Source organism: Gorilla gorilla, chromosome 5 (assembly GCF_029281585.2).
Source record: "Gorilla gorilla gorilla isolate KB3781 chromosome 5, NHGRI_mGorGor1-v2.1_pri, whole genome shotgun sequence".
Lineage (NCBI taxonomy): Eukaryota > Metazoa > Chordata > Mammalia > Primates > Hominidae > Gorilla > Gorilla gorilla.
In genome coordinates, this window is record NC_073229.2 from 158,916,703 (window position 1) to 158,932,653 (window position 15,951).

Genomic DNA, 15,951 nt, shown 5'->3' on the forward strand with positions numbered 1-15,951 from the left:
TGAATACACACCAAATAGTAAAAAATAATAATAATAATAATGCTGACAACTTACAGTCAGTAACTTTGCTGGCTTCTTCAGGCAAATGCAGCTTTAATTCATAAAAAGCTCCCGGAATGTCATCAGCTGGAAGGAATGCCAATGAAGGCAAATGACTCATTTTTAAACTGATGTTTTTGTCGTTGTCATTTTGCATGACCAATAAACTCATCTGGATTGTCCACCAAATGCATTGGCCTAAATAGAAAAACCAAACTATTTGGTAACATCTTGAAATTCAATTGTAGGAGCCTTGATCGTACCTAATTCCAAATCAGTCATTATGGTTTGGAGATGCAATTGAAATATATTTTCTCTGCAAAGTCCACCAAGTCTTTAAATAACTACTTATAAAGTGTTTCAATTTTTCCAGTCATTAATATCTATATGAGTTAATAAGTTCTAGAATTTTCTAATCCAACAGGGGCATGAATTGTATATACTTGATTTAAAAAAAACAAAACTGGGGACAGTTTTGAAAGTACCATCCATTCGCCAAAGTGAGGCATGTGCTAGTTTTTCTATGTTAGATTTAGTGGTGATTATAAGAAGTCTATTTTGTTTGACAGTCAAATCCCTAATCAAAAATAGTTCACCATTTAATGTGCTTTGTAACACTGGAGGAACCTCTATAACACAAGTGTCTTTGGTTCAGAAGGTCACTGAGCTTGCCAAGTTCTTTTTATTCTCTTATGAAGGGTGTCTTTCGAAGCAAACATGGTGCTATGTGTGAAGGGGTAGAAGTTGTGCCTGATGGAGTAATTTGGCAAAGGAGATTTATTGTATTTTTTACCTGCATTTTCATTTCTTCTCTGATCTTCAAAACACTCTCCACACTTGTATTTGAAGATTGGTTGTGGTCTACAGATTTTACAGGTATATGCTGTCCATTTGAAAGTATGGCTATTGCTTGGCTGTCATAATTAAGTGATTTTCTGCTTTCACGGCACCAATAATGATTAGCTTCTAAACTTTTTTCTTTCATCATTAAGTAGCCTCATATACTTGTCACAGCCTTTCTGCAAAGGAACAGTTTCACAAATCTCTTTCACTGTGTTGTAAGAAATATATTAAGTAGGTTGTGAAAGTTGTCAGAATCAAAACAGAGTCACTAATGTCAAGAAAACCCTAACAAATACAGCCGGGGAAGGCCATGAAAGGAGGGTTCTCAAGCTTGTTGCCTGATCATGGAAAAGACTACAAAAACCACAAAGTTGCACAAAAGCCATTGCAACTTTACACAAAAAGCACTTATGCGAGGACATCTGCCCAGAAATTGCCTACTTGACTTCAGACGGGCATCACACTTGTTATTGATCTTTGTAGTCAAGGATAATTATTTCAAAACAATTATGTAAACCTCCTCATTTTTCTTCCTTTAAAAACCTATGTCTTCCTTTACCTCCCTGAATACACACATAGTATTCTGTGGCAGGCAAAGCTCTATTACCAAATGAACATCTTTTCTTTCAGAGAGCCTCTCTCTGCTTGTTACTTAGGTTGACAAAGGAATTATATTTGATTTCCCCAGTACCAAATTTGTATTAGTCAGGGTTCTCCAGAGAGACAGAACCAATAGGATAGGAATGTACATATATGAGAGATGGTTTATTAGGGGAATTGGCAGCTCATGTGATCGTAGTGGCTACAAAGTTCAATGACAGGCCATCTGAAAGCTAGAGACCCTGGGATGCTAGTAGCATAGCTCAGTCCAAAAGCCTCAGGATCAGACTGGCCACTGATGTAAGTCATGGAGTTCAAAGGCCAGCAAGTCAATCCCGGCTCTCAAACAGAGATTAATTCGCCTTTTGTATTTGTTTTTCCAGGCCCCTAGACGATTGAATGGTGCCTGCCAACATTGCAGGGAGATCTTCCCCACTTAATCTACTCAGACTTACACACTAATCTCCTCCAAACACCCTCACAGACATACCCAAAATAATGCTTTACCAGGTTTCCAGATATTCCTTAATCCAGTCAAATCGACACTTAAAATTAAATCCACTGGCACATGCCTGTGGTCCTAGCTACTTGGGAAGCTGAGGTAGGAGGATCACTTGAGCCCAGGAGGTTGAGGCTGCAGTGAGCCCTTATCGCACCACTGTATTCCAGCCTGGATCATGAGAGAGTGAGACCCTGTCTTAAAAAAAAAGAAAAAGTATTCCTTTCCTTTCCCAAATAAACAGGGGAGCAATATGATGCTAAGCATATCCTGGACATATTCTGGAGTGATATATATGGACTCATTTGTTTCAGTTAGTATTATTTTCTTTCTATATTTATTCATTGCCAAGAAAATAAAGTTAAAGATTCTATTTATAAAAGAATGAATGTGCTCACTTGATAAATGTAGATAACACATTACAATTTACTCTTGGAGTCCTTCCCTTTCTCATCCAGTCATTAAAATATAATGCATTTCTGATTTTCTCCCACTCAAAAAGCCGTATTTGGAAATCAATTAATGAAATAAGCAAATCTGTAAAATTGGTTTTAAATGCATAAGGAAAAAACCCTTTGGTACCATCATATTAACAACAGAAACTATTTTTATTCCAGTGCTATGGCACAAATGTTTCTTTCTGAATCATATCTGAAAGTAAATTATTTAAGCAATTTCCTTAATAATTAGAAAATGGTATTTGTGAAGCCATTTATTTAATCACAGACAATTTAATGGAGGCCATTACAATTCTCTATCTACTTTATTCTGTTAGAACCAAAAGCCTAAAGAGAAATGTGTTCCTAAGGCTCTAAATGCTTTCAAGAAACTGATTCTGACTCACAGTGCTTTCTACAGAGAAGTGGAAGAAGCACACAGCACAGTCATCCACCACATGTGAAAATCAGTTAATATTTCTCCCAGTTATAGACATGTCATTATTCATAAGGTACTGTTAAATACATTAAAAGATCAAACAAAAGCATCTGCTTTGGTAAGGCTCTGACCTACCCAAATTTCTGCCTGGGATAGTGCATAGAGCAATAGTTTACTTCTAACTTTCTATCGTGTATAAAAAAAATTGTTATCAATGAAAATTGAAAGGAAACAAAGGGATTACAAAGCAAAACCATAAATTAGCTGTGAAGGAGAGTTCCTCTTACCATACCCTTCGCCAAATTGAGTATTATTACTTCTTGAATCTTTGTCAATTTGTAAGTGAATAACGGTGTATCATCAATGCTTTTACAATTGCAAGACCCAGGAATTATTGACTCCTATACCCTGAGTCTCACCTCCAATATATATCCTGCCTCCTACTCCCTTCCTCTTGATCTGTCTCAGCTGGTCTCTCTCAAACACTCCCTCTTTCTCCCCTCCCAGCTGTCTCTAGATTTATGTTCTAAGATTAATATTCCTGAAACATTTTTGATCTTTCAGGCGGCATTATTGCAAAACACTCTCCTGTTTCTCTGCCTTATGCTTCACCACCTTTATAGTTGACATCTTTTTTCTTCATTTCTCTATTTATCCTTGTATAAGAAGGGGGCTTCAGATTGCATTATAAATTGTCTGCTTCCATGAATTTCAGACATATTTTCCATGTCTGTGAACTGGGAAGAAGGGTATGCCTCAAATTTATGTGGATGGGGACCTGAGAAACCTCCAAATCTAAGAAAAGAGTTAGGCATGACAATGATTTGATTGTCAGAGAGGAGGGACAGTTTTCGACTCTCAAATAGTGTATATCTCCCAGCCTAATCCCCGGTAGACTTGTGCCTGAGTTTTATGGTGAAAGGTAGCACTCAAGATAAGCAATAAAAAATACTTTTTTAACCAAGAGTTCTGTTGGGGTACAAGCAGCAGTGATTTTGTACCAGTTTAACAGAGAGTAACATCCACAGAGGCATGCCTTAGTCCATTGGGACTGCTTTAACAAATTACCATAGACTGGTGGCTTAAAAAGAACAGAAATTTATTTCTCACAGTTCTGGAGGCTGGAAGTCCAAGATCAGGGTGCCAGCATGGTCAGGTTCTAGTGAGGGCCCTCTTTTGGGTTGCAGACTGCCACATATTCCTTGTATCTTCACATGGCAGAAAGAGACCTAGCTATCTCCCTGGCATCTTCTTATAACATTGACCTCATTCATGAGTGCTCCATACTCATGGCCTAATCAACTCCCAAAGGTCCCACCTCCAAATATCCATTATATTGGGATTGGGTTTCCACATGTAAATTCTGGAAGACACAAACATTTAGACCGTAAAGGGAAAATAGCACTCTCTGACATATGATCACAACAGAATACCACCTCCTGCAGCACCTATGGGGCTCCAGTAATTCAGCAAAGTCAGTTCCCAACAGAAGACCGTCATCCTCCCAGGAGTGGCAAAAGTGACTAAGAGGTCCTACAATATCAAGAACAGTGGCTCTCGGAGACAGAGATACCCAGCACGAGGATGTTGGAATAGAAAAAAAAATAAAGATGAGAATCAGGGAGAAAGACACATGGAAACTGAATACAACATACACAACTCCCCTTGGGGACTACCAGAAATAGTTGGGAGGACAGGGAATCAACTTTCCAGAAGTTTAAAGTCAAGGGAGGAAAAGCTAGTAAAGTATGTGTTTCAGCTCTCCTAGGAGAGATTTTTATCTTGTGCAATTAATATCTTTTGGAACCAAAATTCTCTTGGGTACTGAAAAGGTATATAGAAGTAAATTTCATTATACTTAGATTTGAATAAAGCAAATTTGCAATTCCAGAAAAAAAAATGCAGTCTGCCAAGTGCTATACGTAGCAAACTTAAAGAGAACAAAAGTATCCGCAAGAGAATACTATTTAGAGTGATACGCACTAAAAGTAAAAAATGGATGCCTATTTTATTTTAGTAATTACTCTCAAATTTTCATTTGTGGCTAGTTATAAATCTATGTTATTTATCTGATTAAAATCTACTGGATCTCTTTCTCACTTAAATTTCCATTGACACCAATTTTTTTGTTTTCTGTTTTGTTTTGTTTGTTTTGTTTTGTTTTGTTTTTTGTTTTTTTGAGACAAGTCTCACTCTGTTGCCCAGGCTGCAGTGCAGTGGGGCATGATCTCAGCTCACTGCAACCTCTGCCTCCCAGGTTCAAGCAATTCTCCTGCCTCAGCCTCCTGAATAGCTGGGACTACAGGCATGTGCCACCATGCCCAGCTAATTTTTGTATTTTTAGTAGAGAGAGGGTTTCACCATATTGGCCAGGCTAGTCTTAAATTCCTGACCTTGTGATCCACCTGCCTCAGCCTCCCAAAGTGCTGGGATTACAGGCATGAGCCCAGTAAGATTCTCAGTATGATACTTTCCACTAAAACTTAGATCCATTTGCATGTGAATATTTATGCTCTGGATCTCATCTGAAACGAGAAAGTGTGACAAAATAAATATTATACACGCAACTTCAATCTCTGAGGAAATCAGGGTTTTTTTGTTTTTTGTCTGTTAGAACAATACAGATTTCTCATTGGCCATATAGAGAGCAAATCTGGAAATTGTGTAGCTCTATTTGCCACATAGCCACATAGTTGTGCTGAAAAACAAAAGTTACAGAAATCTTGAAGATCATTCTCTTTGGATCTCCTTCTCTCATAAGCAGGAAGCTAGGGCTCACAGTTAGCCAGTGGCAGATCCAGGACTAGAATCTTAGCCTCCTAAGTGCCAAGCCCAGAGCTTTTCCCACCCAACGAGAAAACTCTCTTTGGGCTTCTCCAACATCAGTCTCTAGCATAATGTTTTAAGTGTTTTTCCCTATATTCAGAGAAGGAATCAAGTTCTCCTTCTAAACTCCTACCTCCTTTTCACTGTCCTGCCCAACCTTCAAGCATTGCCTTAAGGCAGATTCTCTTCTTAGCTATTGGAGTAATACCAGGGATACTTATCGTCAAATATGCAGAAACCAGGTTGATGGGTGCAGCAAACCACCATGGCACATGTATACCTATGTAACAAACCTGCACTTTCTGCACATGCACCCCAGAACTTAAGGTATAGTAAAAAAAAAATAATAAATAAAATTATTCCCTATATTTATCTACAGAATGCTCTATCTTCTATGTAAAAACCCAGCAAATAATTAAAGGTTGGCAAAACTTGTCAGTTAAAAAAAAAAAAAACAAATATGCAGGAATATGAAGCAGACACTACAACTCCTGATGGGAACTGAGTGCTCATTCATTCCCATCATTACTATCCATGTTTGAGGTTCTACCTCAAATACAGATAGTCCCCGACTTACAATGGATTGACAGGATTTTTCAACTTGACAATGGTGCGAAAGCAAAATGTGCTCAGTAAAAACTGTACTTCGAGCACCCATACAACTGTTCTATTTTTCACTTTCAGTACAGTATTCAATGAATTACCTAATATTCAAAACTTTATTATAACATAAGCTTTGTGTTAGGTGACTTTGCCCAATTGTAGGCTAGTGTAAGCAATCCAAGCACATTTAAGGTAGGCTAGGCTAAACTATGATTTTCAGTAGGTTAGTTGTATTAAATGCATATCTTATTTATAATGTGTTCAACTTACAAATGGGTTTATCAGGACATAACTGATAAGGCAAGGAGCATTTGTACTTCTTAAGAGGAAGTATATTTCCCTCCTACAACCTGGAAGAATGCTTAACACCATTTGAGTCACCTCCTGCCATACTCTACTTTCTTCATAGTAATTGAATAAGGCTGACCACACATCGCTCACGAAAGAATTCCCTTTAGGCTCCATATCTCTTCTTTCTTTGCTCAGAAAAATGGACCTTTTTCACCTGTACTCTAAAATGCTACTATGTAGGTAAGTGAAAATCTCTAAAGCTATGTATTAAGGGGGAATGGATTTCTATATGTTAACATTGAAGAGGAAAGAAACTGATTTTTCTTAGTCTGAATCATTATGCTCATGCCAAATTTCTAGGAAATTGACCAAGTACATGATTTCATAATCATTAGCTATGAAGAGGGAAACTAGAGATGCAAAACATAAAGCCGCTAATAATATGATAGCAGTGAAACAAGAACCAAAGGAAAAACTCGGGATGAGTTATGACAAGGCCTTCTCACTGCACCTGGTGAGCAAGCGCTCGAATGGGAAATCCCATACCAAATTCCATATTTCATTGGATCACGTTACATGGAGTGCTAGGAGCACTTGCAGACTGAAACAAATTTCCATTGCTTTTCTTTTCATTCTGTATCAGAAGGGGAAGAAAACTGTAACAGAGAGCCCCAGGCATCTCTAAATTGGTGTATGGATACAAACAAGTAATCAGATGGTTTATCACTATGGTTGAACTTCCTACCAAGACCGGTTTTGCAGATGGTATTTCTAAAACAGCAAGCACTGAGATTGGTTGACATTGCAAGCTCAGTTTTCATTCAAGCAGACACAGCATCCGACACCGCCTATGGACCAGAGTTAGATTACATAATACTAGCAGGTTACCAAATTATTTATACAACTTCCAATTTTTGACATTTCCTACTTCCCTCCCAAACTTTACACACATTGATGCTATTTTAATTCCTTCTTCAGCTTATTTGATTCTTAAAATTGATGCTTAAGATAATTTTCTTGTTAATAGGAGAAAGAAAAAGAAGAAGAAACTCTCAGATGAATACTTCTAGCTAGATTTAGTCAAATGGAGCTTTGAGAGAGAGCTCCATGGTGCCAGACACTTTATCACTTGAAAAATACTAAGTGTATGATTTATAACGTCTGTTATCTGTGAGTCATAGCTATGCCTTGGCAGAGACATCAAAACAAGATTTTTAGTGGGCTGGTCCAGGAAAGTAATGGATAATAAGAGATGGGATATCTGTCTGAAGATCACAGCAGAAAGAGTGATGGAAGGGACTTTTTAGAGGTCAGACAGTGAAGATGACAAGGGAAATTCAGTGGCTTACGCAGGTCCTCACAGCTAGATACTTCCTGTCCATCACCCCTTCTTGGTTTCTTTGGCCACTTCCCTAACACAGCCCATCCTACCAAAAGTCAGTGGAGGATACCCCAGGGATGGACACACACAGACGCTGATGTGTGGAGGTCCTGGCAGCAGCAAGACCAGGCTAGATTTCAGTCAGGCCACTTAAATCTCAATGGAAAGGGATTTTTGTTGGTGGTTTTTTGTTGTTGTTGTTGTTTCTTTTGTGTCTTTTTTTCCCCTGCTCAATAGCATACTCACACCAACTGAACAGGAAGCGGACAAGTTCAGTACAAGTTCAGCTTCCACCCCACCTCTTCAGGCTGCAGGACCTAAGCTTAGTTTCACATTATACCCACGCACACTTCAGCCTAATTGTAAAGTGAGGTCAGCAGACAATATATAAAACATGAAATTCAAATCAGAGTTGTTTTATATGTATTGCCAGGAGCTCTAATCACAGCAAATGCCACCTCTCAGGATATAATCTGTGGCTCACCTCCGCTGCCTGCCTCAGATGGCCAGTAGGTGGGGAGCGTAGGGCCAGACGTTCTGCATCACCGGCTGAGTATGCTCATCACGTTCTCAGTGACAAACAGTCTCAAGTGACAGTGTGACAGCAAAAACAGATGGGAGTCAGAGTTTTTGTCATTTCCCATATTTTTCCATTTTTTACAAGCCAAAAAGACTGCCGATATTTGAAAGAAGATGTCAGTGGCCAGCGGGGATCTCACATTAAAGAAAGTGAGCATCTTAGTGCATGATCTATTGAAGAAGAATGTCATTTTAGGGGTAGTGATGGGACGAGGGTGAGGGAGGACAGCTAGACACAGAAAATATCAGACTAGATCAGCAGTTGAGTCATAATGCATGATAAATGGAGATGGTAGCAGAATATAAGGAAGACTGCGGATATTTATACTTAATGAGACCACAGCAGGTTTCCAAAAGGTTTCCTGACGCAGAAAAGGATTTTCATGGCGGGCCAGGTGCGGTGGCTCACAACTGTAATCTCAGGCACTTTGGGAGGCCGAGGTGGGTGGGTCACTTGAGTTCAGGAGTTTAAGACCAGCCTGGCCAACATGGCAAAACCCCATCTCTAATAAAAGTCCAAACAAAATTAGCCAGGCGTGGTGGCAGGCACCTGTAATCCCAGCTATCATGAGGCTGAGGCAGGAGAATCTCTTGAACCTGGGAGGCAAAGGTTGCAGGGAGCCGAGATTGTGCCACTGCACTCCAGCCTGGGTGACAGAGCAAGACTTCATTTCAAAAAAACAAAAAAACAAAACAAAACAAAAAAACAAAAAAAAAACAAAAGGATTTCCATGGCCAAATAAATACAAAGAAAACTCAGTTAAACAAAGATTGATTTCTTTGTGCCGAATATCTCAGCACCTTTAGTATGCTATTATGAATTTCAAAATGGCAAGAGACAATTTCACCATGAAACTCTTTTATTATGGACACTTATTAACAACTCATAAGACATGTGCTTCACGATAAATGTTAGATTAGAAAATTACTATCTATGTGGTTTCTATTCAAGGTGAGGCTTTAAGAAAATAATTCTTAACATTTCCTTCAGTTCCATTATTTTTAGGTTCTACTACTTACTCAGCTAATGATAGTACTAAATGACAAAGCAGACTACATCAGAAAAATTGAACCAAAAAATGGGAAATAATATGAAGCAATTAAACTTTCATCTAATAATTGACCAGAAAACCATCATTTGCCTGAGGTCAGTGCTTCCAAAAACAGTGATTTCTGGAAAGTACTGAATGTGTTTGAGTAAAACTTTGCAGATATGCGAGAACCCAGGGCAAATTGCAATTGAGATTTTGATGTGCTTAATCAACTTATATATAGCTTCAGAAAAATTACATATTAATATAAGATTATAAATAAGAATTATTTACTTTATTCTACTATTCCCAATGATAGGTCCTTCCTCATTAGTTCATGTATTAATATGCTCCCTTCCTTAAGATGGTCACCGACATCTCATTTCAAATATCAGCAGATAGAGTCTTTCTGGCTTATTTTTAAAAATGTAGCAATATGAGAAGAAAAAAAACTAAGCCACATAAACAGGCTGAGTAATGTGATTTTGAAATCTTGAAATCTACAAAAGGAAATGTGAAAAAGAACAAACTTTAAAGGATAATAAATTGTTCTTTTGCAAAGAAATGGGAAATGCTTTTAATCTCTTAACAAATATTTTCAGAAACATAGATACAAATACTTTCCAGTGTTTTTGCTATTTAATATATGTTGCAAACCGAGATAAGCCCATAATGTAAGCATTGTTACTTGAAATACTTATATAAGCTTGAAATTTTTAACAAGGCAAATTTGCTTCATCTTTTTGAAATATAAATATACTTACATATTTAGTTACCAGCCCAAAGGTGTGAGATTGAGGGGCAGAGAAAAATAATGGCTGGCTGTGAATTACAGGCTTTTGCTATAGCTATCAAAAGGAAATTCCTAGGAACATTTTCAACTCATTTCATGGTATCTTAGAACAGGAAAGTCCGACTGCCCTAAACACACACATGTATATATTTGTATGTGTGTGTATGTATATATATATGTATGTGTATGTATGTATATGTACGTGTGTGTGTGTTTCTTTCTATACGTTCTGCTCCTTGGTTTGTTCACTGAAACTTTCTTGGCAGTTAAGCCATATCAATGTCTGTAAAGCTGCCTCATAAATTGTTAAATGGCTGCTTAAGATACCACTGTATGGCTATTTCATCATTTACTTAACTGTTTAACCTAATTGTTGTCTGCTTTAGGACATTTACATTTTGTTGGCTTTTATTTTTGTTTTTGTTTTTTTGCTATTACAAAAACGTTATAACAAATACATCTGTACATGCTAGACATATTTGAATGTTTCTGAGTATATGTATATGAAAAAATCCTAAAAATAAAACTGCTAAACAGAACATGTACATTTTTAAGTTAGCTATTGTTTAAAAAAAAAACTGTCCCCCAAAAAGGTTGTCTCAATTTGCACCAGGACCAGCCACATGGATCTGACTTAAAAGGGCTTATTTCCCCCACATGGATCTGACTTTATTTCTGGACTCTTGCCTGTTCTACCAGCATGTATCACACTATTAAATGACTATAACTTTGAGACGAGCTTTATTTTTTTCTAGGTTGAGTGAGTTTTCTTATTCCTTTCCCTCCCAAATTATCCTGGCAATTCTTGAATGTTTGTTTTCTCACATGAACTTTAGAATCAGTTTGAATAGATCTAAAAATTTAGGGAGAATTGATCTCTTTGTGATACGGAGTTTTTGCTCCTCTTTTCTAGATTACTTTATCATCCTACCTTTGAGGAGAAAAGGAACAGAGAAGCAGTTCTTTCCTATGCAAGAGGATTGCCTTAATTGTTCAGCCAGTTTTGGCAAATTACATTTAAAGTTTCTATTTCCATAGAGAAAGTACAAATTTTTGAGTCCCAGAAAGCTAGGGAAAACTGCTGGCACTTTTGAAGCATTCTGTGGGATTGAAATGAATTTCTTTTATTCATCAGTTGCTTGCATTCCTATGTGGGGCACTGAAACAGAGAGCTGCTAGTGTAGCAAGATAATCAAAGGAGAAATTCTTTTCTGTTATATTCTCAGAGATATAAGAAACAAGTATTTTTTCCCTTCTCCACCTTAAGACAATGTTTAAGCCTGAGTCCCAAGTCTGATTTTCTCTACCACAAGAAGTAACTCATGACTTTAGTGTTCAGGGGTAAAAATAGATCATGTGAAGTCCCTTGATGACAAGTCTTCACCCAGGCTTTGCTTGGGAATCTGAACTCATTAAGAAAGACTGGTGCTGAGGAACCAGGTAGAGGAAAGAACCTGTCCTACTCTTGAAAAGATAAACATTCTTTTTTAAAAAAAATTATTTCCATAGGTTATTGGGGAACAGGAGGTGTTTGGTTACATAAGTTCCTTAGTGGTGATTTGTGAGATTTTGGTGCACCCTCACCTGAGCAATACACACTGCACCCAATTTGTAGTCTTTTATCCCTCACCCCATCCCCACCCTTTCCCCGAGTCCCCAAAGTCCACTGTGTCATTCTTATGCCTTTGCATCCTCATAGGTTAGCTCCCACTTACAAGTGAAAACATTCTATGTTTGGTTTTCCATTCCTGAGTTACTTCACTTAGAATAAAAGTCTCCAATCTCATCCAGGTTGCTGCAAATGCCATTAATTAATTCCTTTTTATGGCTGAGTAGTATTCCATCATATATAGATAGACCACAGTTTCTTTTTTTTCTTTCTTTTTTTTTTTTTGAGACAGAGTCTTGCTCTGTTGCCCAGATTGGAGTGTGGTGGTATGATCTCGGCTCACTGCAACCTCTGCCTCCGATGCTTAAGTGATTCTCCTGCCTCAGCCTCCAAGTAGCTGGGATTACAGGCAACCACCACCACACCCAGCTAATTTTTGTATTTTTAGTAGAGACGGGGTTTCGCCATGTTGGCCAGGCTGGTATTGAACTCTTGACATCAGGTGATCCGCCTGCCTCAGCCTCCCAAAGCGCTGGGATTACATGCATGAGCCACTGTGCCCGGCCACACCACAGTTTCTTTATCTACTCATTGATTGATGGGCATTTGGGTTGGAACCATGATTTTGCAATTGCGAAATGTGCTGCTACAAACATGCTTGGGCAAGTATCTTTTTCGTATAATGACTTACTTTCCTCTGGGTAGATACTCAGTAGTGAGATTGCTGGATCAAATGGTAGTTCTACTTTTAGTTCTTTAAGGAATCTCCACACTGTTTTCCATAGTGGCTGTACTAGTTTACATTCCCACCAGCAGTGTAGAAGTGTTCCCTGTTTACTGCATCCACGCCAACATCTTTTTTTTTTTTTATTATGGCCATTCTTGCAGGAGTAAGGTGGTATTACATTGTGGTTTTGATTTGCATTTCCCTGATCATTAGTGATGTTGAGCATTTTTTCATACGTTTGTTGGCCATCTGTATATCTTTTTTTGAGAATTATCTATTCATGTCGGAAGGATGAATATTCTAAGACTAGGAAGGGAGCAACTCAGAGGGAGGCATTCCCTCTTATAGCAAAGATTCATGCCCCACTTCCCTGTTGCAATTGATAGGGGAATGGCTGTGGCATGTCATGTCTTAGCCCAGTTTTCTATGAAGCAGAGGCTAAGGCAAAGATTAAGGTGGTAAGACTTTATTTAGGAGATGCAAATAAAGGTAAGGAAAACAGGGAGAGGAGGCTGGGAAAGACGTGAAACCACATGATGCCATAAGTTACTAGCTGGATATCATTTCATAAATCATGAAGAGAGATTGCAGGTTGCTCTGCAAGTTTGGTCATTTGGCATTAGGGTCTTTTCCAGCATGGTCTGCAAAGAAGGAATTGTACCTTATAGCCATCCAGAAGAACCAAAGAATGAAAACAAAAGCAAAAAACAGATCCTTTTTCCTGGCTCCTCCTATCTCCTACTTGCCATTGGTCAAGGTTCACTCCATAAGGAGCTAACACTCCTGCACTTCTGTATTTCGCCACCATCCAGCCTGTTGGTGGCACTCAGGCAATCAAATCTCACACCCTGCCAGATGGTGTACCATTCAAAGCTGAAATGGAGGGGCAATGAGGTTCAGGCGAGGCACCAGCCAGATGAGATAAAGGAGAAGACAATTGGGAGAATCTGAAAAGTTAATGTTTAGTTCCCGTAGAGAGGAAGGCAGAGCCTGAAAGCAGCAATGGCAAACACAGTTGCAACCATGCTTCAAAGCCTCATTTTTTTATATAGGTCCATGGATGATCCTACAGATTCACAGCCTGCCAACCTTAGAGACTGGAGACTCAAAGCCATATTTAATTTCACATTTTTAAAGTAAAACAATGTGGGATCTCTTACTATTAAAAGTTAGAAAGGAAAATTCTATCAGCTATAATAGGAAAAATACAGCATAATCTTATAGCATATAGCAATTGCTCACTTTGCTACTTTAAATTTCTTTCAAATCCTCACTAATTGTCCTAAAATTAAGTGTGTAAGGACAGTTATAACCTTGTTGACAGTTCCCACTTTAAATTTAGAGGATAGGAACAAAAACATCACATCATGAAAAGAACTTAATGTCTGTCACCATTTTTACCTTCATTTAACTTTGAGATGTTACCTCTGCTTTCTAAAGAGCAGTGACTTAGTTTATATTCCACTGAGAACTTAATATATGCCCAATATTGTGTAAAACATTTTCACTCATATTATCTTTTTTTTTATTATACTTTAAGTTCTGGGACACATGTGCAGAACGTGCAGGTTTGTTACATAGGTATACACGTGCCATGGTGGTTTGCTGCACCCATCAACCTGCCATCTACATTAGGTATTTCTCCTGATGTTATCCTTCCCCTAGCCCCTCACCCCCTGACAGACCCAGGTGTGTGATGTTCCCCTCCCTGTGTCCATGTGTTCTCATTGTTCAACTCCCACTTATGAGTGAGAACGTGGAGTGTTTGGTTTTCTGTTCCTGTGTTAGTTGGCTGAGAATGATGGTTTCCAGCTTCATCCATGTCCCTGCAAAGGACATGAACTAATCCTTTTCATGGCTGCATAGTATTCTGTGGCATATATGTGCCTTGATCCTCATAACAATCCCTTGTGGTAGAATTACTTGCCTACATTTTATAGATTCTAAGTGTAGAAAATGGGATCTCAGGGTGAATGAGTAGCTCAAAGTCACACTGATGCTAAATGGCACAGGCAGATCTTAAGAAGAAGAGGGAAGACGAGGAGGAGGAAGAAAAGCACCAGAAATAATAAATCATTACTGTTTGTGAAAATATCAAAGTGAAGAATAGGAACCACATACACTATTTTCATTTACCAGCTATAAACTTTAAGAAAAATTCACTAATTTAACAATAACTTTGCATTCAATAGAGTTAATCACATGGAACTACTTTTTCCTCTCAACAAGGTAACAGCATTTTAAAAAATAGAGGCCGGGTGCAGTGGCTCACACCTGTAATCCCAGCACTTTGGGAGGCTGAGGCAGGTGGATCACGAGGTCAGGAGTTCAAGACCAGCCTGGCCAACAAAGTGAAACTCCGACTCTACTAAAAAAAAAAAATACAAAAATTAGCCAGGTGTGGCGCCAGGCGCCTGTAATCCAGCTACTCGGGAGACTGAGGCAGGAGAATTGCTCAAACCAGGGAGACGAAGGTTGCAGTGAGCCGAGATCATGCCACTGCACTCCAGCCTGGGTGACAGAGCAAGACTCCATCTCGGAAAAAAAAAAAAAAAAAAAAAGAATTAGCACTAACTCATGATTTTTTCTAATACTCTAAAGTAATTGATAAATGCGTCATCTGGAGAAGTCAAATGTAGATAGATCACAATCAGACTCAGGAATTGAACTCTTGGAACTCGATCAAGTTAAATGTTCTCTATTTGCTGCAGATAAATTTGGTATTAATGAGTAAAAAGAGTCTCATCTTTTCAGCATGCCTTTTTTTAAATATTTATTGCACATGTACTTTGTATCATATTCTGAACTCTACTGCAGAGACTCATTATTGGAGATGATGCTGAAAGTGTGGCTTTTTTCTTCCTCCACATTTGTCTAGAAAGGGCAGTCACAAACATGTTAATGGATCTGAGCACAAAAATGAATCAAAGAACACAAGGACCATCATTAATATTTAGCACAATTGGAGGAGCTTCCATTTACATAATTACCTGCCATTATGTTTGTGTCATAACTTTAATGTGGCACAGAGCAGTCGCTGCAATGTTTTTTATATTTTTAGAAAAATGTCTTCAACTGTGGTAAAATTGTCTCATAATTGGGCTTAGAGAGATGTCCTTCAGAGTGGCGCCTTTGACCTTCTAGAAAGGTCAGGAAAGGTTTTAGTTTTGTATATATAAGCCCAGGAAATGAAGTGCATTGTTTGCCAGCACAAACTCTACTGCACATCCTACTCAGCCATATAAGGTTTTCAA